At 35.8% G+C, this 27,911-nt stretch overlaps 1 long non-coding RNA gene and 20 other non-coding genes across 21 annotated transcripts; all 21 read left to right on the forward strand.

The window, feature by feature from the left end:
• Nucleotides 1-930: 930 nt before the first annotated feature.
• On the forward strand, nt 931-1,005 carry LOC122239926. The gene has a single exon (XR_006219316.1). It is a non-coding gene; the product is annotated as a small nucleolar RNA SNORD113/SNORD114 family (small nucleolar RNA).
• Nucleotides 1,006-2,828: 1,823 nt separating this feature from the next.
• On the forward strand, nt 2,829-2,900 carry LOC122239908. The gene has a single exon (XR_006219294.1). It is a non-coding gene; the product is annotated as a small nucleolar RNA SNORD113/SNORD114 family (small nucleolar RNA).
• An 892-nt stretch (nt 2,901-3,792) lies between these two features.
• On the forward strand, nt 3,793-3,864 carry LOC122239918. Its single transcript, XR_006219306.1, has one exon. It is a non-coding gene; the product is annotated as a small nucleolar RNA SNORD113/SNORD114 family (small nucleolar RNA).
• Nucleotides 3,865-4,769: 905 nt separating this feature from the next.
• On the forward strand, nt 4,770-4,844 carry LOC122239937. Its single transcript, XR_006219325.1, has one exon. It is a non-coding gene; the product is annotated as a small nucleolar RNA SNORD113/SNORD114 family (small nucleolar RNA).
• A 1,303-nt stretch (nt 4,845-6,147) lies between these two features.
• LOC122239933 lies at nt 6,148-6,220 on the forward strand. The gene has a single exon (XR_006219322.1). It is a non-coding gene; the product is annotated as a small nucleolar RNA SNORD113/SNORD114 family (small nucleolar RNA).
• Nucleotides 6,221-7,301: 1,081 nt separating this feature from the next.
• LOC122239955 lies at nt 7,302-7,376 on the forward strand. Its single transcript, XR_006219343.1, has one exon. It is a non-coding gene; the product is annotated as a small nucleolar RNA SNORD113/SNORD114 family (small nucleolar RNA).
• Nucleotides 7,377-7,881: 505 nt separating this feature from the next.
• Nucleotides 7,882-11,370, forward strand: LOC107180838. Its single transcript, XR_001511569.2, has 3 exons — nt 7,882-7,964; nt 10,410-10,472; nt 11,291-11,370. It is a non-coding gene; the product is annotated as an uncharacterized LOC107180838 (long non-coding RNA).
• On the forward strand, nt 8,786-8,862 carry LOC122239935. The gene has a single exon (XR_006219323.1). It is a non-coding gene; the product is annotated as a small nucleolar RNA SNORD113/SNORD114 family (small nucleolar RNA).
• On the forward strand, nt 10,785-10,859 carry LOC122239930. Its single transcript, XR_006219319.1, has one exon. It is a non-coding gene; the product is annotated as a small nucleolar RNA SNORD113/SNORD114 family (small nucleolar RNA).
• A 634-nt stretch (nt 11,371-12,004) lies between the features above and the next one.
• Nucleotides 12,005-12,077, forward strand: LOC122239932. Its single transcript, XR_006219321.1, has one exon. It is a non-coding gene; the product is annotated as a small nucleolar RNA SNORD113/SNORD114 family (small nucleolar RNA).
• A 1,833-nt stretch (nt 12,078-13,910) lies between these two features.
• LOC122239913 lies at nt 13,911-13,982 on the forward strand. Its single transcript, XR_006219300.1, has one exon. It is a non-coding gene; the product is annotated as a small nucleolar RNA SNORD113/SNORD114 family (small nucleolar RNA).
• Nucleotides 13,983-14,899: 917 nt separating this feature from the next.
• LOC122239950 lies at nt 14,900-14,974 on the forward strand. The gene has a single exon (XR_006219338.1). It is a non-coding gene; the product is annotated as a small nucleolar RNA SNORD113/SNORD114 family (small nucleolar RNA).
• Nucleotides 14,975-15,455: 481 nt separating this feature from the next.
• Nucleotides 15,456-15,529, forward strand: LOC122239954. Its single transcript, XR_006219342.1, has one exon. It is a non-coding gene; the product is annotated as a small nucleolar RNA SNORD113/SNORD114 family (small nucleolar RNA).
• An 876-nt stretch (nt 15,530-16,405) lies between these two features.
• LOC122239912 lies at nt 16,406-16,477 on the forward strand. The gene has a single exon (XR_006219299.1). It is a non-coding gene; the product is annotated as a small nucleolar RNA SNORD113/SNORD114 family (small nucleolar RNA).
• Nucleotides 16,478-17,829: 1,352 nt separating this feature from the next.
• Nucleotides 17,830-17,904, forward strand: LOC122239938. Its single transcript, XR_006219326.1, has one exon. It is a non-coding gene; the product is annotated as a small nucleolar RNA SNORD113/SNORD114 family (small nucleolar RNA).
• A 1,154-nt stretch (nt 17,905-19,058) lies between these two features.
• Nucleotides 19,059-19,132, forward strand: LOC122239951. Its single transcript, XR_006219339.1, has one exon. It is a non-coding gene; the product is annotated as a small nucleolar RNA SNORD113/SNORD114 family (small nucleolar RNA).
• An 896-nt stretch (nt 19,133-20,028) lies between these two features.
• LOC122239917 lies at nt 20,029-20,100 on the forward strand. The gene has a single exon (XR_006219305.1). It is a non-coding gene; the product is annotated as a small nucleolar RNA SNORD113/SNORD114 family (small nucleolar RNA).
• A 715-nt stretch (nt 20,101-20,815) lies between these two features.
• On the forward strand, nt 20,816-20,888 carry LOC122239942. Its single transcript, XR_006219330.1, has one exon. It is a non-coding gene; the product is annotated as a small nucleolar RNA SNORD113/SNORD114 family (small nucleolar RNA).
• A 2,023-nt stretch (nt 20,889-22,911) lies between these two features.
• On the forward strand, nt 22,912-22,984 carry LOC122239928. Its single transcript, XR_006219317.1, has one exon. It is a non-coding gene; the product is annotated as a small nucleolar RNA SNORD113/SNORD114 family (small nucleolar RNA).
• Nucleotides 22,985-23,943: 959 nt separating this feature from the next.
• Nucleotides 23,944-24,017, forward strand: LOC122239924. The gene has a single exon (XR_006219314.1). It is a non-coding gene; the product is annotated as a small nucleolar RNA SNORD113/SNORD114 family (small nucleolar RNA).
• Nucleotides 24,018-24,913: 896 nt separating this feature from the next.
• LOC122239909 lies at nt 24,914-24,989 on the forward strand. Its single transcript, XR_006219296.1, has one exon. It is a non-coding gene; the product is annotated as a small nucleolar RNA SNORD113/SNORD114 family (small nucleolar RNA).
• Nucleotides 24,990-27,911: the final 2,922 nt, after the last annotated feature.

Genomic DNA, 27,911 nt, shown 5'->3' on the forward strand with positions numbered 1-27,911 from the left:
GAGAAAATTAATCTAGTACATTCCCGTTATTTGAAGGCATCCAATAGACAGGTGTCAGGAATATACTAAGATCTTGTTTTTGGTCTTGGTGTTTGTGCGTTTATATGTATTGCTATAATTCGATACATGGATTCTATAAATATTCTAGAAATATCTAAATAAAAATGATGAATGAAGTGAAGCATCGTCTAATTATAAAAATATGTGATTAAAAATAAAAATATGTGGTTAGGCAAGAAATACTATTATCAGACTCTGAAAACCCTGAAGTTCGATTAGAAGCAAGTTGTACAAGACTGTTACCTATAGAGCTAAGGGTGATACAGACAGGAGGAGTTACAGACAATGCTCATGTCTGGGTCAGTGGGTTTGTTTTCTTAAAGGAAAAAATATATATCCACCAAATTAATGATTGCCCAAATGTCTGACTACGTGTGAGGGAAAGGCCAAGACCAATGGAAATAATGTCTCAACCTTTCTTATGATTTGCTCTGCCTTGAACTCCTCAGAAACAGGCATGCTGCACCTGATGTAAGGATCCTTCCCTGATCAGGAGCTCTAGGATTGTTCTGGAAGGAGTAGGAAGATCAGTGTGAGTAGAATCAAAGTTCTTGTCTCGTTTGGCTGGTGTGTCTAAGGGTATTCACGGGAGTAATGAAAAAATATGAACTATACTCAAAGACCATGAACTGTGTTCTGGTGGCAAATATGGGGTTAAAATGAAGTATTATACTGATTTAAAGCATTTATGAAAAACTGATAATAAATATGACAGATATAATAATGTGGGAATGGTTCCAGATACATTATTAGGGCAATAATAGGGAAAAGACTGTTTGGAGTTTTGGTGAATCAAACAGGTTTAAAACGATAATGAATGACTTGATCAATAAGCAGTATAGAAATGAATGAAGAGAAAGTGGTCTTTTCTGGATCAGTGATGATAACTGCCAGCGTATGAGTCGTGGATGATGAAGGATACGTGTCTGGAACTCTGAGGTCCAAGGGATGTGGTCTTTCTCTTCATGAATTTTCACTATTATTATGGGATCGATGAAATATCAATGAGGAAATATATAGAAAATAACATAAGTTGTAGTAACCTTGCCCTATTTTAAAAATACGTGGGGAGGCAAGAATTACTATTGGTATAATTTGAAAACGCTGAAGTCCAAAAGAAATAAACAGTATGTGACTGTCACCTTTTTGGCTAGGATGATACAGACAGGACAAACAATAGACAACGTTTACATGGTAGGTCAGTGGGAAGTTCGAAGTGGTTTGCTTTTATGAAAGATAACGAAATAAATATGCTCCAAGAATGATTTCACAAGTGGCCGACTAAATGAACATCGTAGAGCAAGGATCAGTGGAAGAATGTCTCATTTTTTATCATGTTCTCTGTTCAGTCCTCTTCAGAACGGATGCTCTAGCTGATTTCAGCTTCTGCCCTGATGAAGAAAGATTGTTGTGTGGCCTGGGTCTTAGGAGGGTAAGCCAAGGTGAGTAGCAAGAGATTTTGTCTTGGTGTGGGTCATTTCCCTTAGGGTATTCACAGTGTTATTAACAATTCATAAATACCGTCAAAAAGTAAGGTGTTGCCCAATGGTAAATACAGATAGGAAACATACCGATTAAGTGATAATACGTAACGTGGAGATCGACTGATGAGAGAGATATAATCTATGTTGGCATTTATTCTATAGATAGAAGTTAGGGAATTCAACCTGCTGATTCTTCAGTTTTTGTTAGTTATGTATTTTACTATAATCGATGAGTTAATGATGTAACTGGTATAAATGTCGAAATGAATGAAGAAAAAGTGGGTCTTTTATGTACCTGTGATAATGACTGGTGGCAGATGAGTTAGGGACGCTGAATGAGGTCCAGGTCAATACGTAGTCTTTCTCTCTGTTTATTTGATCCTAAGGACAGATTTTTGGATAGTACAAAGAATGTTTTTACTGGGTTCATAGATTTAGATGTATTATTAGAAATAGATCAGTAATAGAACCGTTGAAGATATATAAACAGCAGATAAATACAAAAACGTGAGGCATTGTCCAACTTTGAAGACCTGTTTTTAGGCAAGAAATATTAATAAAAATTGTGAACACTGACACCCATTAAGAATTAAATGGATCGAGAGTGTCACTTCTTTGGCCAAGGGTCATTTAGACATGAGCAGTTTAGAGTCCATTTTATTGTTCTTGATCCATCTCAAGTTTGAGGATCTTTGGTGCTGTTGTTGTTAAAAGAAAAAAAAAACAATGTTATGAAATATTCATAAATATCTGAATGACTGAGTAAATGAAATGTGGAAAGCAAGCATCAATGTAAGTAAATGTTTTGTTTTATTTTATTTTTTATCACCAACTCTGCTTTTCATTTCTGAAAATGGACACACCGCGAGCTGATTTAAGCAATATTCCGTGGCGGTGAGCTCTGTGGTTGCATGTCTGTGTTAGAAGCACAGAGAACCATGTGAGTAATATCAGATTTCGTGTCTTAGTTTCAGTGATTTTTTTTTCCAGTGTGTTCAGTGCATTATTTGAAAGTTCTATGTAGTAGAATCACAGAAAGCCAACTATAGGTCAGTGACAAATACTGAATTTTATGAAAACATTATATTGATTAATGCATGAATGACTAACAGCCTAATTTTAAAAAGATATATATATTGATGTGAGGATGATTCTATTTACAGATTAAGGATATCATGATTTTCTTGGGCTTTTGTGAATGAGGGTTTTAAAGTTATTAGTAGTGAATTAATGAATTAGCCGATAAACAATATAGAACTGAATGAAAGGAAAGAGGGGCACTACTGGATCGATGATGACCACTGGTGGCGTATGAGTCGTTTACGATGAATACGTGTCTGGAACTCTGAGGTCCAACAGAAATGGAATCTGGTTTATTGTCCTGTTGGAGGTGATTGAATAGATAGATATTAAGAACATACCAGGGTCTTGTTTTGGGTTCTTATGTTCGTGCATTTTGTTTCAATTTTTATAATTGGATCAATGAAATAATCTATAAACGAACGCATAAATAAATAAAGATGAAAGCAGTGAAATCTTGTCCAATTATAAAAATATGGGGTTAGGTAAGGAATCGTATTCATGTATATTTAAAACGCTGATGTCTATAAGGGAATGTATGGTGCAAGAGTTGTTATTGGAGGACGCTACAGTTATTGATAAGTCATAGTCCACGTTCATATTCTTTATTAGTAGCTAGATCAATATTGTTCATTGGCTTATAAGACAATAAAATTCACTGCTTAGTAATTGACTAAATTCAAGATGGAATACGAGGACCAATGAACATAGTATCTCCTTCCTTTTTATCTCTTGTTCTGCTCGGTACTTTTCAGAATGGACACACTTGAGCTGATTTAACGTCTTCCACGATTATGGAGCTCTATGGTTGCCTCTATATAATGGGAGGATGGGGATTAATGTGAGTAACAGTCGAAATGATTTTCTTGGCATATGTGTTGTTTTTCTTTTAAGGCGATTCATTGTATTATTGAAAACTCTAAGATATAATGAAAGGAGGCACTGTATCCCAGTGATGAATGCGGGGTATGCAAGCTGTTATAATGGTTAATCCATGTGTAGAAGACTGAGGATAACTAGTTAAAGAGATATTGATGTGAGAATTATCAAAGTAGAGCTCAGGGAGGTATACGTTCTTCTGTGAATTATAGAATTTAAAATTATTAGCGATTTAATGATTTACTCGATAAAAAAATTAGAACCGAATGAAGGAAAAGAGGAACAATATTGGATCGATGATGACCGCTGGTGGCGTATGAGTCGTTCGCGATGAATACGTGTCTGGAACTCTGAGGTCCAACGGAAGAGAAAACCTAGTTTATTCCCGTTGTTTGCAGAGATCCTGTGTGGACAGATGTCAGGAATATATGAGGATCTTGTTTTTGGTCATGGTCTTCATTCATTTCCTTTCAACTTTTGTAATCGGACCAATGACATAATCAATAAACAAACATAAATAAAGATGAAAGTGATGAAGCATTGTCCAATTATAAAAATCTGTGATTCTGCAAGAAATACTATTAACATACTCTGAAGTTCAATTAGAAGTAAGCGGTACACGATTCTTCCTACATGTATGGCCAAGGATGCCATGGACAGTAGAAGTCACAGGCAAATGTTCAGCTTCTGGCTCGGTGGTAAAATCAAAGTTGTTCATTTTCTTACGAGAAAACTATTTAGACCAAATTAATAACTGAACGATAACTGGTTAAATCAGAGATTAAAAGCAAGAGAGAGAGAACGTCTTGACTCGTTTTATTATATGCTCTACTTTATATGCCTCAGGACAGACCATTGGACCTGCTTTAAGGATTCTCACCTGATCAAGAGCCCTTGGGTTGCATTTCTGTACTGGGGAGACAGGAGACCCACGTGAGTAATACTCAGAGTTCTCATCTTGTTTCTGGTATTTTGTTTAAGGGTGATCATTGTATTAATACAAAGTATGAAATATCATCAAAGAAAGCCACCTGTGTCTCAGTGACAACTATAGGATTGAAACGAAGCAATACATTGATTAAAGTGTTTATGAAAAACAAGACACTTGATGAGAGAGATATTGATGTGTGCATGATTGTATGCATATCGTGCGTAAGAGTTCCATCTTGGAGTTTTGTGAATCATATAGTTTTAAATGGTAATTAGTGAATTAATGAATTAATCAATAGACAACGTAGAAATGGATGAAGAGAAAGTAGTCTTCTCTGGATCAGTGATGATAACTGCCAGTGTATGAGTCACGGGTGATAAACGGTACGTGTCTGGAGCTCTGAGGTCCAACACAAAAGAGACGTGGTGTCTCTCTTCATGAATTTCCATTCTTTATTATAATTAGGTCAATGAAATATCAATGAGGAAATATATAAAGAATAAAGTGAATTGTAAAAACACTGTCCAATTTTCAAAATATGTAAGGAGACAGGAAATACCATTAATATAATTTGAAGGCACTGAAGTTTAAACAGAAGTGAATTGTATATGACTGTCACCTCTTTGGATAGGATGATATAGACAGAACAAATTATAGACAGTTGTTGTTTTTTTTTTTTATTTTTTAATGTTTATTTATTTTTGAGGGAGAGAGAGAGACAGAGCATGAGCAGGGGAGGGGCAGAGAGAGACGGAGACACAGAATCCAAAGCAGGCTCCAGGCTCTGAGCTGTCAGCACAGAGCCGGATGCGGGCCTCGAACCCACACACCACAAGATCATGATCAAGCTGAAGTCAGACGCTGAATTAACTGAGCCACCCAGGTGCCCATAGACAGTTTTTATATTCTGGGTCAGTGGGAAGTTTGAGGCAGTTCATTTTTATAAAAGACAATGAAATAAATACACTGTAATAATGATTTCCTAAATGCCTATGTGAGAGATGTAGAGCAAAGAGCAGTGGAAGAATGTCTCTTTTTTTATCGTCTGCTCTGCTCCGTACCCCCCCAGAATGGACACACTCAGGCTGATTGTAACGTCCTTCCAAGGTCATGAACCCTTAGGTTGTGTCTATGTTGTAGAAGCATACAGACCAATGTGAGTAAGACTCAAAGCTTTTGTCTTGGTTTGCTTAAGGCTATTCAGTATATTATTTATAAGTATTAAACATCATCAAAGAAGGCAAAAATAACAATTAATTGCTTACTTAATGTTAACGTTTATTTATCTTTGAGTGAGACAGAGCACAAGGGGAATGTAGGGGCAGAGAGAGAGGGAGACACGGAATCTGAAGCAGGCTCTAGGCTCTGAGCTGTCAGCACAGAGTCTGACGCGGGCGGGGCTCGAACCCATGAACTGTAAGATCATGACCTCAGTGGAAGTCAAATGCTTGACCAACTAAGACACTCAGGTGCCCCAGGAATTTATTTATTAATTAATGAAGTTACTATCAGATTGATAAGAAGCATTTTGTTTCCTAATCCATAAATGTAACACTGAGGTCAGTTAATGAGAGTTAGTCTCTGTAATACTGTAGAGATAGATGTTAGGAATGTTGAAGGAATATATTCTTATATTTTTAATTCATGTGCATTTTTTGCTTAATGGCTTAATGAATAAATGTCTATGAGAATGGAAAGAAAGAGGGCCAGCCTTAGATCAACGATGACAGCTGGTGGCATATGAGTCATATCTGATGACTGCTCTGTGTTTGGAACTCAGATCTGATAGAAAAGTAATCTGGTCTGTTTCTCATGCGTATAAGGATCCTATATACAGATGTCGGGAATATATAAGGATTTTGTTGTCAGTCTTTGTGTTCATGAATTTTAATAATTAATAAAGTTATTAATGGTAGAATAAACAAATGAATAAATGAATAAAGGTGAAGAGGTTGAAGTATTGTTCTTTGGTAGATATATAGCAAGGGAGGGGCCCCTGGGTGGCTCAGTCGGTTAAGTGTCCAACTTCAACTCAGGTCATGATCTCATAGTTCATGGGTTCGAGCCCTGCATCAGGCTCTGTGCTGACAGCTCAGAGCCTGGAGCCTGCTTTGGATTCTGTGTCTCCCTCTCTTTCTCTCTCTCTCTGTCCCTACCCTGCTCACACTGTCGCTTTCAAAAATAAATAAACATTAATATAGGGAAAAGTATTAATATACATTAGAATACATATAAAAGGACCGAGTGTATTATGTCTTTGACTACGGTTGATATAAACAATAAAATGCAGTAGTCAGTTATTGTCTGAATTAGTTCCAGATTTGAAGTTTATTTTTAAGGTAAAAGTAAGTAAATATTTCCATAAGTTAATAAATACTTAAATGATTATGTGAGTGAGTGTTGGGGTCAGTGGAGAGAAAGTCTAAGCCTTTTCATCACCTTCTCTGGTTGTCTTCAGAATAGATGCTTGAGCTGATTCATTGTCCACTGCGGTCAAGATTATCACGTGACGTTGCTCTTGTGTTAGGAACAAGGAGAGTAATGGTCAAAAATTTCGTTTTGGTTTGGGTCATTTGTTTGTGTTTGTGGTATTATTCAAACATGATAAATATAATAAAAAAGCTCACCGTGGCTAACTGATAAATACGATATAAAACATGGTGTTCATTAATTTAATACGTAGCATTGAGATTGATTAATGAGAGAAATATGACCTATGTTGGCAACAATCCCATATTAGGATTTAAGGGTGTTCCAGCATCTTATGCTTCAGTTTTTGCAAATTATACCCATTTCAATATTTTCAAAGAATTAATGATTTAATCACTGCCAATGTAGAAAGGAAGGAAGCAAAAGTGGGCCTCTGACGGGCCAGTGATGGTGACTGGCAGTGGATGAGTGATGGGCGATGAGAAATATGTATCTGGATATCTGAGGGCCAACGTAAGAAATCATCCACTCCTTCTGTTCTATTGGATCCTGTAGGTAGATGTTAGGAACATACGAAGATCATGTTCTTATTTTGAGTTTGTAGATTTGGGTTTGTCATTATTGGTAGATTCATGATAGAGACATTACCGAAATATACATAATAGGTAAAAGAGAGAGAGAGAGAGAAGGATTATTCAACTATGAACTATGTATATATGGTGAGGCAAGAAGTATTAATAAAATTGGAAATACATATGTTCATTAAGAAGTAAGTGGAAAAACGGTGTTATCTCCTTAGCTCAGAGTTACATAGACAAGTAAGGGTCTAGTCTTTCTGAGCCGGTGTCAAGTTTGAGGTTGTTCCTTTTATTAAGAGAAAAATCTATTCATGGCATGAAATATTTATAAAGACCTAAATGAGTGAGTAAATGAGATGTGAGACACGGGGGTCAATGGAGAGACAAGGTCTTAAGTTTCTTTTTTTTAACCATTAACTGTGCTTTGTACTTCTCAGAATGGACACACCTGAGCTGACTAAGCATTGTTTCGTGGTGGCGAGCTCGTGATTGCGTCTGTGTGTTAGAAGCACAGAGACCAATGTGAGTCAAGTTCTTGTCTCAGTTTCAGCTATGTTTTTTTTTTAATATATGAAATTTATTGTCAAATTGGTTTCCATACAACACCCAGTGCTCATCCCAAAAGGTGCCCTCCTCAATACCCATCACCCGCCCTCCCCTCCCTCCCACCCCCCATCAACCCTCAGTTTGTTCTCAGTTTTTAACAGTCTCTTATGCTTTGGCTCTCTCCCACTCTAACCTCTTTTTTTTTTTTTTTTTCCCCTCCCCCATGGGTTTCTGTTAAGTTTCTCAGGATCCACATAAGAGTGAAACCATATGGTATCTGTCTTTCTCTGTATGGCTTATTTCACTTAGCATCACACTCTCCAGTTCCATCCTCGTTGCTACAAAAGGCCATATTTCATTTTTTCTCATTGCCACATAGTATTCCATTGTGTATATAAACCACAATTTCTTTATCCATTCATCAGTTGATGGACATTTAGGCTCTTTCCTTAATTTGGCTATTGTTGAGAGTGCTGCTATAAACATTGGGGTACGAGTGCCCCTATGAGTTTTTTTTTTTTTAAAGGCTGGTCAGTGTGCCATATAGAGTCAAAAGTAGCGAACCATACCCTAGTGATAATATTGAATTCATATGAAGCATTATGTTAACGATTACATGCAGGAAATTTAAGGTAATTAATGAAAGATATATTGATGAGAGAATGATTCTATATACAAATGAGGAGTATTGTCACTCATGAGTTTTCTGACTAATAGGATTTTAAATTATTGTTAATGAATTTGTGAGTTGGTCCATGAACAATGTAGAGCTGAATGAAGGAAAAAAGGGACAAGATTGGATCGATGATGGCCACTGGTGGCGTATGTTATGAGTCGTTTGCGATGAATACGTTTCTGGAACTCTGACGTCCAACACAATAGAAATGTAGTCTGTTCCCATTGTTTGATGGGATCTTCTACACAGATGTCAGAAATATATGAGGATCTTGTTTTTAGTTGTGTTCATGCATTTTTATACTACTACTATATTTGGATAAATGATTTATAAGTAAATCTCATCTATAATCCTGTTTTTGGTCTTTTATGTTCATACATTCTATTTTTTAATTGGGCCAATGACATAATAAATAAATAAATGAATAAACAAACAAATAAATAAATAAGAAGTGGGTGAAATATCATCTAATTACAAAAATACGTGGTTAAATAAGAAAGGCTATCAGTATATTTTGAAAACAAATGCCTATTAGGGAATATATGGCATAGTGGTGTCATTCTTTGAGTAGCAGTCAGTGTTCATGCTATCAGCTGCAAGATTGATATGGTTTATTTTCCTAAGAAAAATAAAATATACATTATCCCAACTTAATGCTTATTAATGACTGAGTGAATGAAATGTGGAACGCAGGGGGACCAGTGATCATAAATTCTCAATGTTTTTATCATCTGCTCTGTCTTGTACTCCTTAGAATGGTCTCACTTGGCTGGTTTAGCCATTCCACCATAGTCATGAGCTCTGTGCTTGCATCTATGTGTTAAGAGCACAGAGAACAATGGAATAGTCAAAATTCTTTGCTTGGTTTTGTGGTCTTTTAAAAAAGGTTTTCATTGCATGATTAGACGTGTGATATAAAGTCAGTGCTCACAACCGTAGTCAGATAGTAAATTTGAGGCTTATGTGAAGCATTATATTAATTAGTCTATAAAGGAAACATTTGGGTTAATTAGTGAAAGATATCGTCAGTAGGAAATAATTCTAAAGGCAAAAGTTAGAGATATTTAAGGATCTTGTTTCAAGTTTTTGTGGTCTCTAAGCGATTATTTTCTTGTTATTAGTTAACAAGATATATAATAAAAGATATATAAAAAAGATATATAATTTGATGAATTAATCAATAAAAACATGTCGACAGCGATGATGAGGACCAAGTATGAGGCAATGGTGATGCCTGCTCATGTATGAGCCTGGAACTCTGGGGCGAACGTGAAAATTAATTAGTCTGTTTTTCCTTTTGGAATCCCTTCGGTGAAGGAATGTCTGGAATGTACAAAGATCGTATTCTCATATAGTTATTTTGTGGGCATAGATTTGTCGTTAGTAACAGAATAATGGCGGAACTATTGAAAAGCAACTATGTAAGGACAGAAGAGGGTGAAGCCTTCTCTACCTATTAAAGTTTGTGGTGAGGCAGGAGATGTTAGTAGTCACCACTGAAAACAGCGACGCCCGTTAAGAGGTACATAGACAAAGGTCCCACCTCTTTGAGGCCACATATACTCTGATAAGGAAGAGTGAATTTTATTCTTTTTGGTAGTGAAATTGAGTGTTTCCTTGTGTAAGATAAGAATATATACATATTGAAAAAAACAAATGCTGAATATATGAAATGTGGAGCGCAAGGATCAATGGCAGTTAGGTCTCAATTTTTTCTGTCACTTGCTCTGCTTTGTGGTCCTCAGAATGGATATCCCCGAGCTGATTAAAGCATCTTCCATGGCCATGATCTCCTGGTTGCCTCTAACGTGAGTAATAGTTAAAATTCTTTTCTCATTTCCCGGTGTTTTTGTAAAGGTGATTCACTTTATTGTTAAGATGTGTGAAAGACAATTTAAAACGGCAGCCGTATCTCAGTGATAAATATGGAACATATGAAACATTGATTAATCCATGTGTAGAAAACTGAGGGTAATCAATAAAAGAGATACATTGATGTGGGTTAGGGGATACAGAGCCTCTCCTATCGTATTGGTTATCATAGCATTTAGAAACTACTAAAGAGGTCATGTTTTGATCAGTCAATAAAAGAAATGGATGAAGAAAAAGAGGGACAACATTGGATCGATGATGACCACTGGTGGCGTATGAGCCTTATGCGATGAATACCTGTCTGGAGGAACTCTGAGGTCCAACACAAGAGATGTGGTCCTTCTCTTCATGCATTTTCATTGTTTGCATTGGATGATCGAAATGCAATTACAATGACAATTGGATGATCGAAACATCCGTGTGGAAATACATATTTCAAAAAGCTGAATTGTAGAAGGCTTGTTCAATTTAAAAAATATGTGGGAGGCAAGAAATACTATTAATATATTTTGAAACACTGAGGTCCAAAGAGAAATAAATGGTACATGAATGTAAGCTCTTTGGAGAACAAATTATAACAATGTTTATGTTCTGGGTCAGTGGGAAGTTCAAAGTAGTTCGTTTTCTTAAGAGGAAAATGAAATAGACTCCAAATAATGATTGCCTAAATGCCTGCCTAAATGAAAGATGTAAATCAAGGGTAAATGGAAGAATGTCTCATTTTTCATCATCTGCTCTGCTCCGTACTCCTCAGAATGGATGCACTCAAGCTGATCGTAACATTCCCCCAAGGTCGTGAGCCCTCAGGTTGCATCTATGTTGTAGGAGCGTGGAGACCACGTGAGTAATAGAGTTCTTGCCTTGGGTCTGAGTGGCTCGTTTAAGGTTATTTACTGTATTCTTCAAAATATCCAAAAGTGTTATTGAAAAATTTATCAAAGAAGATAAAATATGCCAATGTTTTATATATATATATATATATATACACACACACACACACACACACACACACACACACATACACACACATATGTGTGTGTATATATATATATATAACATTAGGTTATATATATATGTATATTAGTCTCTGTAGAATACACACACACACACACACACACACACACACACACACACATATTACCACAGAGACTAATCTGTTTTATTAGCTGACCTTAGTGTTACATTTATAGATTGGTCAACATAACGCTTCATATCAACCTAATGTTTATATATATATATATATATATATATATATATATATATATATAAAAGATTACATTGACTAATGCATAAATTTAATTTAGGATTATTAATGAAACAGGCATATTGATGCGAAAATGACTCTAGATACATATTCGGGATATCAATGCCTTCTTGGGGTTTTGTGAATCACAGTTTTAAAATTATAGTGAGTGAATTCATTAGTCAATAAACAATGGAGAAATAAAGAAGAGGGGAGGTACAGTATTGGATCCCTGATGACTACTGGTGGCGCATGAGTCCTACATGGTGAATGCGTGTCTACAACTCTGAAGGTCCAGCAGAAAGAGGATTTGCTTCATTGCCCCTGTTGGAAATGATCCTGTAGACAGGTGTCAGGAATGTTCAAGGATCTCGGTTTTGTTTTCATGTTCATGCGTTTTTGTTTCTATTTTTATAATTGGATCGATGAAATAATAAATATGAAAGTAAATATAAAGGGGGTGAAATATTGTCCAATTATAAAAAATACGGGTTTAGGCAAGAAATGCTATTGATTTTATAGACAAATGGTTTCTATAGAAGGAGGCCGAGGTCAATACAAATCATTACAAAGATCCTACTTCGGAATTGATTTCATAGATGTAGATGTGTTATTAATGGAATGACGATAGAAGCGTTAAGTAAGTATAAATAAAAATTAAAGAAAAATAGGGTGAAACCTTGCCTAACTGGACATATGTGGTGAGGTAAAAAATATTAATAAACCCGCAGACATTGATGCCCATGAAAAATAAGTAGATCACGGTGTATCACCTCTTTGTTTAAGAATCCTACAGGCATTGATTTGTAAGAGTCAGTTGTGTTGTTCTGGGTCAGTCTTAAGGTTAAGTTTTCATTATGTTGGGATAGATATATGATACATAATAAAATATAAATCTTATATATAAAACAATGAAATGTATTGTCAGTCTCAAGGTTAAGTTTTTCATTACGTTAGGACAGATATATAATATATGCTATATGATATATAATATATAATAAAATATAGATCTTATACATAAAAATAAAATGTATTTAGTTTTTATAAATACGTAAATACATAAAACACAAAATATGTAAAAATATATTTTATTTTTTCATATATTTTATTTTATGTATTTATATATTTATATTATACCTTATATATGTAACATATATAACCATATTGAAAATATTTTTAACCATATTTGAAAATATTTAACAATTTATGCATTCTATATATTTATATAGTTATGTATGTTATTATTTATATACATCTTAGTATATATTTATGTATAATATAGAAAATTTTATTTACATTTAAAATATATATTTTATTCATTTACTTATTTATTTTTAAATGTTGATTTTTGAGAGAGAGCACACTTGTGTGGAGGACACACGCGCGCACACACACACACACACACACACACACAAGCGGAGGAAGGGCAGAGAGAGAGAGAGGGAGACACAGAATCCAAAGCAGGCTCCAAGCTCTGAGCTGTCAGCACAGAGCCCGACATGGCGCTTGAACTCATGAACTGTGAGATCATGACCTGAGCTGAAGTTGGATGCTTAACCAATTGAGCCACCCAGGAGCCCCTAAAATATATATTTTATATATAATGATAAAAATTAAATATCTAAATCCTGAGTCTAGGAAATTAATAGCAAGTATCAATGGCAGTTCAATCTCAATTTTTTTCATCACTTGCTCTGCTCTGTTCTCGGAATGGGTGCATTTGGGCTAATTTCATATCTTCATGGGCACAAGCTCTGTGGTTGCCTCTGTATAGTTGGGGGATGCAGAGTCATGTGAGTTACAGTTGAAGTTATTTTCTTGGTTACGTGGGTTTTTTTTCAAAGGTAATTCACTGTCCTGTTTAAAAGGACAAAATATAATTAAAGAAGGCAGTGTATTTCAGTGATAAGTATGGGCTATATGAAAATTATATTAATTAACCCACCTGTGGAAAACTGAGGATAATTAATGAAAGAGATACACTGATGTGGGAATAATCTATGTACAGATTAGGAATATAATAATTCTCTTTGGGGTTTGGTGAATCACAGTGTTTAAAAATTGTTAGTAGTGAATGAATAATTTAATCATTAGGCAAATAGAAATGATTGAAGGCAATGAGGGAGAATATTGGATCGATGATGACCACTGGTGGCATATGAGTCATTCATGATAAATGCGTGTCTGGAACTCTGAGGTCCAACAGAAGAAATTTAGTCCATTCCCGTATTTTGAAGGGGTCCTCTAGACACATGTCAGGAATATACAAGGATCTCATTTTTGGTCTTACCGTTCATGCATTTTCATGCTATTATTATAATTGGATAAATGAGAGAATCTATAAATAAATCTATCAATTAATATGAATGGAGTGATGCGTTGTCCAATTATAAAAATATGTGATTATGCAAGAAATACTATTAATGCACCGTGAAAACCCTGGGGCTCATTTGAAGTAAATGGTACATGACCTTTCTCGGAATGACTAATGATGCCATAGATAGCAGAAGTCATAGACAATGTTCAGATTCTGGGTCAGTGGTAAAATCACACTTGTTTGTTTTCTGAAGAGAAAAAAGTATTTATACCAAATTAATGCTGGCCTAAGTGCTTTACTAAATGAAAAGTGAAAAGCAACAATCACTGGAGAAAATGTCTCACATGTTTTTATCCTCTGCCCTGCCCCGTACTCCTCAGAACAGACACATTGTGCCAGATTTAAGGATTCTTCCCTGATCACGAGCTCTATCTAGGGTTGCAGCTCTGTTACGGGAGTCTGGAGACCAATGTGAATAATCATCAAAGTTCTTATCTTTGTTCCTCGGTTTTGTTTGAGGATATTCATTGTATTGGTAAAATGTATGAAATATAATCAAAGCATGTGAACTGTATCCTAGTAACGATTACGGGATTAGTATGAAGCATTACTTTGATTAATACAGACGTGAGAAGCTGATGATAGTTAATGACAGAGATCTTTTGTTGTGAGAATGATTCTAGTCACATAAGAGGGATAGCAAGGCCTTGTTTTTAATACTACAGTTTCAAAATTATAATTAGTGAATTACTGAATTAATCAATAAACAATATAGCACTAAATGGAGAGACAGTGGTGTTCCTTGGATCGGTGATGATAACTGCCAGGGTAGGAGTCACGCGTGATGAAAGATGTGTGTGTGGAACCCCGAGGTCCAACAGAAAAGAAATGTGAGTGTTTTCCGTGCAAAGGGTTCCTCGCTTTATTGTTATCTGCTCTGATCTGTACTCGTCAGAATGGACCCACTTGAGCCGATGTAAGCCTCTTCCGAGGCATGCGGTCTCCAGTTGCATCCTTGTTGTTAGGAACATTGGAGACCAGTGTGAGTAATGTCAATGCTTGAGCTTAGGTGGTTTCTTTAAGGGTATTCCCTGTGTTATTCCAAATATTAAATACAGTCAAAGAAGGCAAAATCCACCAGTGTTAAATACCAGATTGATATGGCACATCAAGTTGATGAATCCACTAATGTAAATCTTGAGGTCAGCTTTTGAAACAAAGAGTTAGTCTCTGGAAAAGTTTGGAGAGATAAAGGCTGTTAAGGGATCTTGTATTTATGTGTTTTTAATTCTGTGTACTTATGAATTTTGTGAAGCCGTAAGCAAATGTTTATGAGAATAACAAGAAAGAGGCCTAATCGTGAACAGTGATGGTGAATGGTGGTGGATGAGTCACGGACAATGAATACTACATGTCTGGATTCCGAGGTCCAGCATAATACGTAGTGTGTTCTGTTTATTTAATCCTATAGACAGATGTTAGGTTTATGTCCAATATAGGAACTTGGCTGATAGCCTTTGATTTATTATTGTTAATGGACAAATTGTAGGACTATGAAAGAAATACAAATAAGAAAGGGTGAAGCATTGTTCAACTATGAACATATGTGGGCAGGCATGAGATATTATTAACACAATTGAAAACACTGAAACTCATTAAGGAATAGATGGATTAGGAGTGTCACCTGTTTGACCAAGGATCATGTTGACACAGGTAGTTAAGAGTCAGTTTTTTGTTGTGGATCTATTTCAAGTTCGCTGCTGTTTATTTTGTTAAGATGAAAGTATTTACACAAGGAATCATTATAAATTCCTGAGTGAGTGGGTAAAAAAATGTGGAAATATAGGATCAATGGGAATAAAAATGTAACTTTTTTTTTTTTAATCAGTTATGCTTTGTTCTTCTCAGAACGGACACACTTGACCTGATTCAAGTAGCACGACCCGGTGGCAGAGGGACCGTTGTGCGTAAGAGTCGGAGTTCTTGTCTGGCTTTCAGTGATTTTTTTTTTTTTTGCAGGGTGTTCACTGTGTTTTTGAAAAGTGCCATATTGAATAAAGATGGTCAGCTGTAGCCCTGCTATATATATATATATATATATATATATATATATATATATAAACGTTGAAATGATATGAAATGTAAAAACATAGGATATTTAAAGAAAGCGATATATAGACATGGAAAAATTTCTATGTACAGAATAGGGACTTCAGGGCTGTCTTTGGTGATAACTGGGTTTCAAAATAATTAGTGAATTAATGAATTAGCCAATAAACACTGTAGAAATGAACAAATAGGGACAACACTGGATCAATGATGACCACTGATGGCATATGAGTCATCCATGATGAATATGTGTCTGGAACTCTGAGGTCCCACACAGATGGATTCTGGTCCATTGCCCCTGTTTCGAGTGATCCTATAGACACATGTCAGGAATACACAAGCAACTTCTCTTGGCCTTTACATTCATGCACTTCTATTTTTTTTTAATATATTTTTTTAAATTCTTTTTAACATTTATTTTATTTTTGAGACAGAGCATGAATGGGGGGGAGGGGCAGAGAGAGAGGGAGACACAGAATCGGAAGCAGGCTCCAGGCTCTGAGCCATCAGCCCAGAGCCCGACGCGGGGCTCGAACTCACGGACCGTGAGATCGTGACCTGAGCTGAAGTCGGACGCTTAACCGACTGAGCCACCCAGGCGCCCCCATGCACTTCTATTTTTATAATTAGTTCAATTAAATCATCAATGAGCATATATATAAATAACGATGAAGGTAGTGGAACTTTGCCCAATTAATGAAATGTGTGGCTTGGCGAGAAATGCTATTACTACATATTGAAAACAAAGATCTTTTATGAAAGGTACATACACATCTATTTTGTGACAATTATATATTTGTATGTAATAGTTTCCTGTCAGGGACAAGATCAATATTGTTCATTCACTTCAGAAAAAATATAAAATATACATTATCCCAAATCACTACCTGCCTACATGACTGAATGAAAGATGGACACGGGGAGGAATGAACACAAGGTCTCCATCTTTTATCATCATCTGCTTTGTCTTGTCCACCTTAGAATGGTCCCACTCGGCTGATTTAGACATTCCTCCATAGTCACGAGTCCTATGGATGCATCTGTGTGTGAAGAGCACAGAACAAAACGTGAGTAATCGTCAGAATTCTTTTCTTGGTTTTGTGGTTTAAAAAAAAATGTCTTCGCATTATTAAAAAGTGTGAAATATGATCAGTGATTTCCAAACCTGTTAAAAAGAAAAATGATATTAATAGGAAGCAGTATATAATTTGGAAATTTTGAGGGCATTGAGGAAATATATGTCTGCGTGAAGCAATTCTATACACAGATATTAGAGATATTCAAGGGTCTAGTTTCAAATTTTTGACCTCCTAGGTACTCATTATTATTATTATTATTATTATTTTAATGTTTAGTTTATTTTTGAGAGAGAGAGAGACAGAGCACGAGCAGGGGAGGGGCAGAGAGAGAGGGACACACAGAATCCGAAGCAGGCTCCAGGCTGTGAGCCGTTGGCAAAGAGCCTGATGTGGGGCTCAAACCCACGAGCCGTGAGATCATGACCTGAGCTGAAGTCGGAGGCTCAACCGACTGAGCCACCCAGGCGCCCCCTTATTTTATTATTAATAGTGAATTGAATTAATAAAAACACGTAGACATGATTGAAGATAATCAGGGATATACCTGGATAAATGATAACAAGTGGAGGCATAGGAGTCTTGGGTGATGAACCCTCCACGTCCGGAACTCTGAGGTCCAGCACAGAAGCAATCTAGTCCTTTCTCCCCATTTGAAGTGATCCTCTAGAGAGATGTCAGGCATATGCGAGGATCATGTTCCTGGCCTTTGTGTACATGAATATTTAAAAGTATTATTATAAAAAATAAATGGTGGAAATATAGAGACCATACTGGTGGATGCCAGAGGGGAGGGGGCCAAGGGAACGGGTTGAGGGTAAAGGGGAGAGGGAGGTACAGGCTTCCAGTTATGGAATGAGTGAGTCCCAGGAGGTACGGTGTAGGGAACACAGGCAACGTACACAGTATTGTAATAGCATTGGATGGTGACTGGTGGTATCTCCCATTGTGGTGAGCACAGTGTTACATATATAGAGTTGTAGAGAGTTATCGAATCACTACATTGTATACTTGAAACTAAAGTAACATTGCGTGCCAACTGTACTTCAGTAGAAAAAAAAATCGATAGTAGGATAAATGAAAATGTAAATGAGCAAATATAAAGAGGGTTGAATACGATTTACGGTTAAAATATATAATAAGGAAATATGACTGGAATGGAAAATAAAATGATCAAATATGTATACGTCTTGAGCGAGAACGACAAGACAGTGTTAATAGTTAGAGTGAGTTAGAACTTTGAGATTGAATTTATTAAGAGAAAAATAAATATTACCACAAATTAATACATGCCCAAGGGACTATGCAAACAAATCGTGGAACCTATGAATCAATGGAGAGAAAGTCTCGACATTTTAGTCTGCTTGGACTGGATGCTGGAAGTGATTTCAGCATGTGCAGTCATCAAAATAGTCATGGTGCCTCTGTGTAAGGAAAGAGACCAAAGTGAGCAATGGCCAACGTTGTCATCTTGGATTTGGTCATTTGTTTAAGGGTCTTTATGGTATTATTAAAAATTATTAAATTAATTTAAAAGTTTACGATGACCTATGATAAATAAGATATCAAACATTATGTTGATTTATGACGTACAGGAATGAGGTCTATTAATGAAAGAAGTATAGTCTGTGGGAAATGATTCTGTAAACTGATGTTAGGGACATTCAAGAATCTGTTCTTGTGTTTTTATGCCAGGTATTATTTTTATTATCATAAACAAATTCATAATTTAATTGATCCAAATGTAGACATGAACAGAGAAAAATAGACTCAGGCAGGGATCAGTGAGGATGGCTGGAAGCATAGGAGTCAAGGATGATGAAAATATGTGTCTGGAACCCTGAGGTCTCACGTGGGACATAATCACTCTCCTTCTTCTGCTGAAATTGGGTCTATGAAGAGATGTCAGGAATACACAAAGATTGTATTCTTGTACTGATTTCATAGACTTAGATTCGTTATTATTAATGGAATAATGATAGAACTATTAAAGAATATAAGTGGAGAAAGTGAAGCCCAGTCCAGTTATGAATATATGTGGTGAGACAAAAGATATCATTAATCATTTTAAAACCACTGATAATCATTAAGAAATTAATGGACCAAATGGCTAAAGATCCTATAGACACTGATGAGGAAGAGTGAGTTTTGTTTTTCTGGGTCAATATTTAGATTGAGTTTCTCCTTTGTAAAGATAAAAATACACATTAAGAAGAAGTAATAAATACCTAATTAATAAAACTCAGAAAGCAAGGATCAATGGTGATTAGGTCTCATTTTTTTTTTTTTTTTTACCATTACTCTGTTCTGTATTCCTCAGAACGACGCACTTGAGCTGAGTTAGCATCTTCCATGGCCAAGAGCTCTATGGTTGCCTCTCTATAATAGGACAGAAATTAATGTGAGTGATGGTTGAGGTTATTTTCTTGGTTTCAGTATTCTACTTTAAGGTTATTTGTATAAAGGTGCAAAGAATTTTTAAAGAACGCAAGTATACAATTGCGTAAGTATGGGATACAGTTACAGTAATAAATATGGGATATAGTTAACATTATTTTGATAGATGTATATAAGAAAAACAGGTAATAATGAGAAACATGGATGTGAGAATAGTTCTATATATAGACTACGGACACAAAGACTCTTCTTGGGTTTTTATGAATGATAGCATTTAAAATTGTTATTAGTGAAATAATTCTATAATCAATAAACCCGTAGAAATGAATGAAGAAAATAAGGGACAATATTGGATCGATGATGACCAGTGATGGCGTATGAGTCATATATGATGAATACGTGTCTGGAACTCTGAGGTCCCATATGAAAGAAATCTAGTTCAGTACCTCTATTTGAATTGACCCTTCAAACTGGACATCAGGAATGTACAAAGAAAAATCGCATCATTATGATTTGGAATTGACAGCCAATGGACCGTTTTGTCAAGTGTGTTTTGTCTCTGATGCAAAGGTGGTAATAGAACATTATAAGTTACAGCCAGTTGTTGTGTGAGTCACTTCCACATTTGACATTTGATTTATTAAGAAGAAATATATTAACATAGTAAATACCTGAACGACTACATAAATGAATGGTATAATCTATGAATCAATGGATAAACATCTTGATTTTTTGTCATCTGCTCTGCTCTTTGCTCTCAGAATGGACACACTTGAGCTGATTTAAGGATTAACCCACAGTCATCATGTTTATGTTGGCATCTCCCTGTTAGGAGCATGGAGATCAATGTGAATCATAGTCAAAATTCTTCTCTTGGTTTAAGCGGTACAGAGAAGGCCAACCATGCCAATGTGCAGTATTGGATTGATATGAAACATTAAAATGGTTAATCCCTAAAGAAACAAACACTAAGTTCAGTTAATCAAAAGGATTTAGTCTATTTATATATGATATTATTGAGAAATGTTAGGGATATTGAAGGATCTTCTTTTTTGGTGTGATTTATGCATATTTCTTTATTAATGAATTAGTCAGTAAAGAAGCGCAGATGAGAGTGGACAGAAAGACAGCCAATCATGGACCAGTGATGATGACTGCTGGTGTCTGACTCGTGGAAGATGAATAATGAGTGTGGAACACTGAGGGCCAACCCAAAAGGAACCTAGTCTATTCCCCGTATTTCCAGTCATACTATAGGCAGAGGTCTAGAGGCAGGACTATAATCTTTTTCTTGGTCTTTGTGTTCATGAATTATAAAACTATAACTACGAAAGAATCAATGGCAGAATAAATTAGCAAATGTATAAATGAATAAAGGTGAAGAGGATGAAGCATTGTTCTTTACTAAAATATATAGTCAGGGAAATGAATATTAATATTCACTGGAATGGATAATAAATGGGCCAAGTGTATTACATATTTGAGTACTTGTGACATGGATGGTGATAGGTAGTAGGGTATCACCCCGAGTCAGTTGTGAGTTTGAGGTTTGTTGTATTGAGAGGAAAATAAATATTACCACAAATTAATAAACGCTTAAATGACTAAGGACATGAAAGATGAAAATTGTGGGTCAGTGGGGACAGCGTCTCATTTTGTAAAAATCATTGTGTCTTCTTGGTACTCTTCAGAATGGACGCACTGATCTGATTTTAGCTTCTGCTGTGCTTAAAATTGTGTTGTCTCTGTCAGGAGAGAGAACAAAGTGAGTAATAGTCAAAGATCTTAGCTTGGTTTTAATCATTTGTTTAAGAATGTTTCCGGCATTGTTAAAAAGCATTAAACATCATAAAAAAGTTATCCAAGGCACAATAATAGATTTAATAGGAAACATTCTTACTGTTGATTAATCAAAGAAATGGAAAAAATATGGTGTATATGGGAAAGGATTCTATAGAACAGCGTTAAGGATATTCAAGGATTTCGTGCTCATGTTTTCTTGAATAATGTCTCTGAATTAATGATTTAATTGAGGACAAATGTAAAACAAATGAAGAGAGTGAGGATCTAGAATGGACCAGTAATGATGACTGGTGGTGTACCTCATCTGTTTCCTGTTTGAAATGATCCATTGGACAGATGTCAAGAATATACAGATACCAGGTTCTTATTTTAGATTCACAAATTTCGATTTACTATTACTAATGAATCAATGGTAGAACCATTAAACAAATATAAATATATAAGTAAAGAAGAGGATGAAGTGATTTTCAATTATAAACATATGTAATGAGGCAAAAAATATTATTAATAAAAATTGAAAACACTGATGTTCATAAAGAAATAGATGGATTAAGAACGTTGTCTCTCATTTAAGATCATGTTGGGGCGCCTGGGTGGCTCAGTCGGTTGAGCAACCGACTTCGGCTCAGGTCATGATCTCACGGTTTGTGAGTTCGAGCCCCGCGTCGGGCCCTGTGCTGAAAGCTCAGAGCCTGGAGCCTGCTTCGGATTCTGTATCCCCCTCTCTCTCTGCCCCTCCCGCACTCATGCTCTGTCTCTCTCTGTCTCGGAGATAAATAAACATAAAAAATAATTTAAAAAAAAAGATCATGTAGACACTGTTTAGTAGGAGTCAATTTTCTTGTTCTCGATCATATCCAAGGTTGAGATGATTCCTCTTGTTAAGAGAAAAAACATATTTATGAAAAATTAATAAATGTACCAATGAGTAACTGAAATGCAGAACTCAAGGGTCAGTAGAGATAAGATCTGTTTTGGTTTTTGTTCTTTTGTTGTTAACTAATCACCTGTTCTGCTCTGTACTCCTCAGAATGGACACACCTGAGCTGATTTAACATCTTTCATGGTCACGAGCTCTATGGTTGCATATGTGTGTTAGGAGCATGGAGACCAGTGTGAGTAGTAGTCAAAGTTTCTTGGTTTGGGTGGTTTGTTTAAGAGTAGTCACCATATTATTAAGAAAACTGTATAGTAGACTGTAGAGTAGTCGTAAGTGTGACATTGAGGTGGTGCCTTATATTGATTGTTGCACGTACATAAAACTGAGGTTAATTACTGAAAGAGATTGATGCAAGAATGATTTTCTATACAGCGTTGGGACATAAAAACCCTTCTTGGGTTTGTGTGAATCGTAATGATTAGAAACTATTATTAGTGAAGTAATGACTAGTGAATAAATAGAAATAAATGAAGAAAAAGAGGGGCAATAACGGATCGATGATGACCACTGGTGGCGTATGAGTCATATGTGAGTGAATACGTGTCTGGAACTCTGAGGTCCAATAGAAGAGACATCTAGTCCGTTCCCTTTGTTGAAAAGGATTCTACACGCAGATGTCAGGAATACACAAAGATTTTTTTTTTTTTTTGGCGGGGGGGGGGTCTCTGTGCTCATGGTTTTTCATTCCATTATTTTAATTGGATAAGTGAGTTGAAAAAAAAAAGAGAGAAAGAAAGAAAGAAGTAAAGAAAGATAAATGAAGTGAAGCAGTGTCTAATTATAAAACTACGTGATCAAACAAGAAATGCTTATTAATATATCTTGAAAACCCTGAAGTCCAATGAGAAATGAGGTGCCTATGACTGTTACCTCTTGGGTAGGGATAATATAGACAGTACAAGTTATAGACAATGTTTATGTTCTGGGTCTGTGGCGAGCTCAAAAGTGGTTTCTTAAGAGAAAATGAAAGAAATATACTTTGAATTAATGATCACATAAATGACCGTCTGAACTAAAGATGAAAAGCAAACATCAATGGAGAGAAGGTATAATTTTTGTATCACCTGTTCTGATCTGTACTCCTCAGAATGGACTCGCTTGAACTGGTGGAAGCATCTTCCATGGTCCTGAGCTCCTGGTTGCATCTATTTATTAGGAGCATAGAGACCAGTGTGAGTAATAAAGTTCTTGTCTTGGTTTGGGTTTTTTGTTTGTTTGTTTGTTTGTTGAAGAGTGTTCACTGTGTAACAAAGTTGGAAATAAAATCAGATAAGGCCACCTGTAGCCTAGTGATAAACCCAGGATAGATGGGAAGCATTATATCGATGGGTGCATATATGAAAAACTGAAGATATTAATGAAAGACATATACTGATATATGAGAATGATTCTATATACAGATTAAGGATACTAGAGCTCTTTCTCAGTGTTTTGGGAGTCATGGTGTTTAAAAGTACAATCAGTGAGTTAATGAATTCATCAATAATTATTGTAGAAATGAAAAGAGGACGTGGGCTAATCTTGGATCGATGATGACGACCAGTGGCATATGAGTCATATACATGAATATTACGTGTCTGGAACTCTGAGGTCCAACACAAAAGAAATATGGTCCATTTTCTCTTTTTGAAATAATTCTATAAACAGATGTCAGGAGTATGCAAGGATTTTGTCTTGATCTTTGTGTTCATGCATTTGCAAACTATTATCATAACCGGACCAAAAGAAAACACATAAAAAATGTATACAGATGAATAAGGTTAAGCATTATCCAATTATAAAAAAATGTATGGTAAGGCAAGAAATATTGTTGATATATGTTCAAAACACTGATATTCACTAGGAAATAAATGGCATAAGGGTGTTACATTTTAAGGGTGGTACAGGTGCTGTTACTGATAGTCAGGGTTCTGTGTCAGTGACAAGACTGATATTGTTTGCTTAAGGGAAGGTAAAATGTTATCCCAAATAACTTCCCAAATGATTGGCTAAATAAAAATTCAAGAACCAACGCAGATAATGTCTCAACCTATTTTATTACCGCCCCTGCTCTGCACTCCTTAGAATGAATACCCTCAAGCTGATGTAAACATCTTCCACGGCCATGAACTCCATAGTTACATCTCTGCATTACAAGCATGGAGATCAATGTAAGTCGTAGTCAAGGTTGTTGTCTTGGTTTCAGTCTTTTTTTTTTTTAAGGCATTCAGGCATTCACTGTATGATTTTAAAAATACGAAGTATAATTTTGGAAGATTAACCATGACCCCGATATAAATAGGGGGTTGCTATGAAGCATTGTTTTGGTTAATCCTTCTATGCAACACTGAAATAAACCAATGAAAGAGATGTATTTCCGTGAGTAATAATTCTATAGACAGATATTTAAGGATCGTACTGTCATGTTTTATGACTTCAGGTATTTATTATTATTAGTGGCTTGATGAATTAATAAAATTCGTGTAGACACAAATTACAATGAGGGCCAAGTCTGGATCAATGATGACTACTGGTGGCGGTATGAGTCATGGATGATGACTATTCCATGTCTGGAACTCTGAGGTCCAACACTAATACAACAGAAATCTAGTTTATACTATTCTATACTATGTGAGAGATATGTAAGGATCTTTTGCTTCTAATTTTATGGCTCATGGATTATGATTATATCAATATAAAAGAGTCCATGGAGGGCTCCATCAAGATGTTTAAATGATTAACCATGAAAGAGTGAGGCGTATTCCAAAGTATGAGAAGACGTAGTAAGGAAAGCAATACTATCAATATAGTCTGGAATGGATAATAAAGAGAAGAGTAAGCAAAAACACCGTAAATGAGGAAATATGAAATGCCTGAGGGAATGAAAGCAGAATACAAAGGACCAATGGATAGAAGATCTCAAACTTGATTTTCTACTTGCTCTTACACTCCTCAGAATGGGCACGGCCATGCCAATTTTGGCATTCTGTCATGGCCCCGAACTCGGTGGTGTCTTTGGAGAACGGAGACCCTTGTGTGTGAGTAACAGTCGAACTTTTTGTCTTGGTGTGGGCAATTTTTAAGAGTGGTCAATGCATTTTTAAGAAGTAGGAGATAGAATCAAAGGCCAAACATGACCCGGTAATAAACATGGGACTGGTACAAAACATTATGTTGAGATGTCCACATGTGAAACACAGAGACCGATTTCAGAAACAGATCTAACGTCTGTGGGAAATGATTTCATAGATAGCTATTAGGGATATCAAGGCTCTTATTCTGGGTTTTTTGGATTCATGTATATTTCTTCATGAGTAAGTAGTGAATTGATGAATAAGTCAATAGACAAAATATAAAGGAAAAGAATTCACAAGCTTGGGCCATTGATGGTTCCTGGTGGCGTAAGAGTCAAGGATGACAAATGATACATGTCTGGACCCCTGTATGGAAGGTGTTGAATCAATACATTGTACACCTGAAACTAATATTACACTATATGTTCATTAATCAGAATTGAGATAAAAACTTAAAAAATAAAATAGTTCATATTCATTTCCCCCTTTTTTTCCATCTACTTTCTACTTTACGGAATGGATACACTCAAGCCGATAATCATTCTGTAATGATCAGGACCTTGATGGTTCAATGTGAGTAATACTCCAAATTCAATGGGGGTTGTCTGTATAGGGTATTCAGAGTTGTCTGCGTGATTGAAAAGTATGGAATATAACTTGTGGGGATGAGCCCTGGGTGTTATATGTAGGGGAAGATCGCTGAAATTTACTCCTGAAATCATTATTGCCCTATACGCTAACTAACATGGATGTAAATAAATAAATAAATAAATAAATAAATAGTATGGAATATAATCAAAGAAAGCCACATGAGGACCAGCGATGAGATTGTGTCACAAACCAAGGTTCATGATATATCTGATTTAGCACAACACATCCTTTTAAAAAAGGAGTTCTAATCTTTTAGTTCTGAAGGTATGGGACCCAGAGTAAACTGCCTGCCACTCCTAGTTGTTTTTCTTTTTTTAGTTTACTTATTTATTTTGAGAGAGAGAGAGAGAGAGTCAGAGAGACAGAATCCCAAACAGGCTCTGCACTGACAGGACATGGGGTTTGAACTCACAAGCCGTGAGATCATGACCTGAGCAGAATATCAAGAGTCGGAAGCTTAACCAACTGAGCCACCCAGGTGGCCCAAAATAAATGTAAATAACTTCTAGAAAGTCGTGCGTAGGCCAGTAATGTGAATATGTTATGAACCACAGTTTGGATAATTAATCCAAATTAGCGCAAATGAAGGACAAGTAAAAAACTTTGCTTTTTTCATTCATTTCAAAACTCAAAGTCTCATTTTATGTTTGTTCCACTGATTTTTTTTAATTTATTTAGTCCCACTGATGATTTAAACATTTCCCTCTTGATAAAGATCTAGGCTGATACTCATTTTGAGAGTCAATATTCTAGTTGTTGCGCAGGATGTTGGGTTCATGGTTGGCCTCTGTAACGCCTAACAATGATTCCGTGTAATCTCTAAAAGTTAAATGCTGAAGGATTGCACCTGCACCAAGGATGTGAATGGAATGCATCTGAATAAAAATTATGATCAATCATTTTTTGAACCACTGAGGTCCACTCACAAAGCGAACTCGTGTAGGACTTTTGGGGAGTGGTCTCAGGAAAGGTCAAGAATCTAGTTGAGAAAGGTTCATGGATTTGACTTTATATTGTTAGTGAATAAATGAATGTATCAATAAGCAAATATACTCAAAGGTAAAGAAAACTAGGTCAAAACATGGACCAATTTAGAGGATATGTTATAAAACGGGAAATATTCTGTATTCAGTTCTGAAACACTTTGGTCAAGTAAGAAAAAAAAAATCATAGATTAAGGTTGTTACCACTTTGTGTAAGAAGCCGCTAGGTAGAGGGAGTTTATGAGTCGATGTTCTGCTGTCTATTTGCAGTGGGTTTCTATGTGTTTGTTTCATGAAGGAAAAAAAAGTTGAAATTAAAGAAATGGCTAACTGAATGAGTGAGTGCCAAGAATGAACCAATGATGACTATATTTTATTCTTTATTACATCTGCTTTGTGCCGAGAATGGCCACACATTGGCTGCTTTTGTCATTACACTTAATGGTGAGGATCCTGACTGTTACTGATGTGGGCAAAGAAAGCATAGATTAGGGTAAGTAGCAGATTAAGTTTTTATTCTTGGCTTGGTCATTTTGTTCATGGATGATGACATATTATTTTCAAAAAGAATAAATGGCTTCATGCAACCATAACATGAAATCAAAGAAGACCTTGTATGGACTGATAATAAGAATTTGTCCTGAAAGGTCGTGCTTTATTCATTTTGCAAAAATCAAAAAACAAAAACAAAAACAGATTTCCATTCAAAAAACAGATTGCTCCCTCTCAGCTTAAGAAGATTATAGACACCTTCTAGTCATAGTCAAAGGTCTTGTCCTTGGATTGGTTGTGTTTTCCTTGTT

The sequence above is a fragment of the Panthera tigris genome, chromosome B3, assembly GCF_018350195.1.
Source record: "Panthera tigris isolate Pti1 chromosome B3, P.tigris_Pti1_mat1.1, whole genome shotgun sequence".
In the NCBI taxonomy this organism is placed as follows: Eukaryota; Metazoa; Chordata; class Mammalia; order Carnivora; family Felidae; genus Panthera; species Panthera tigris.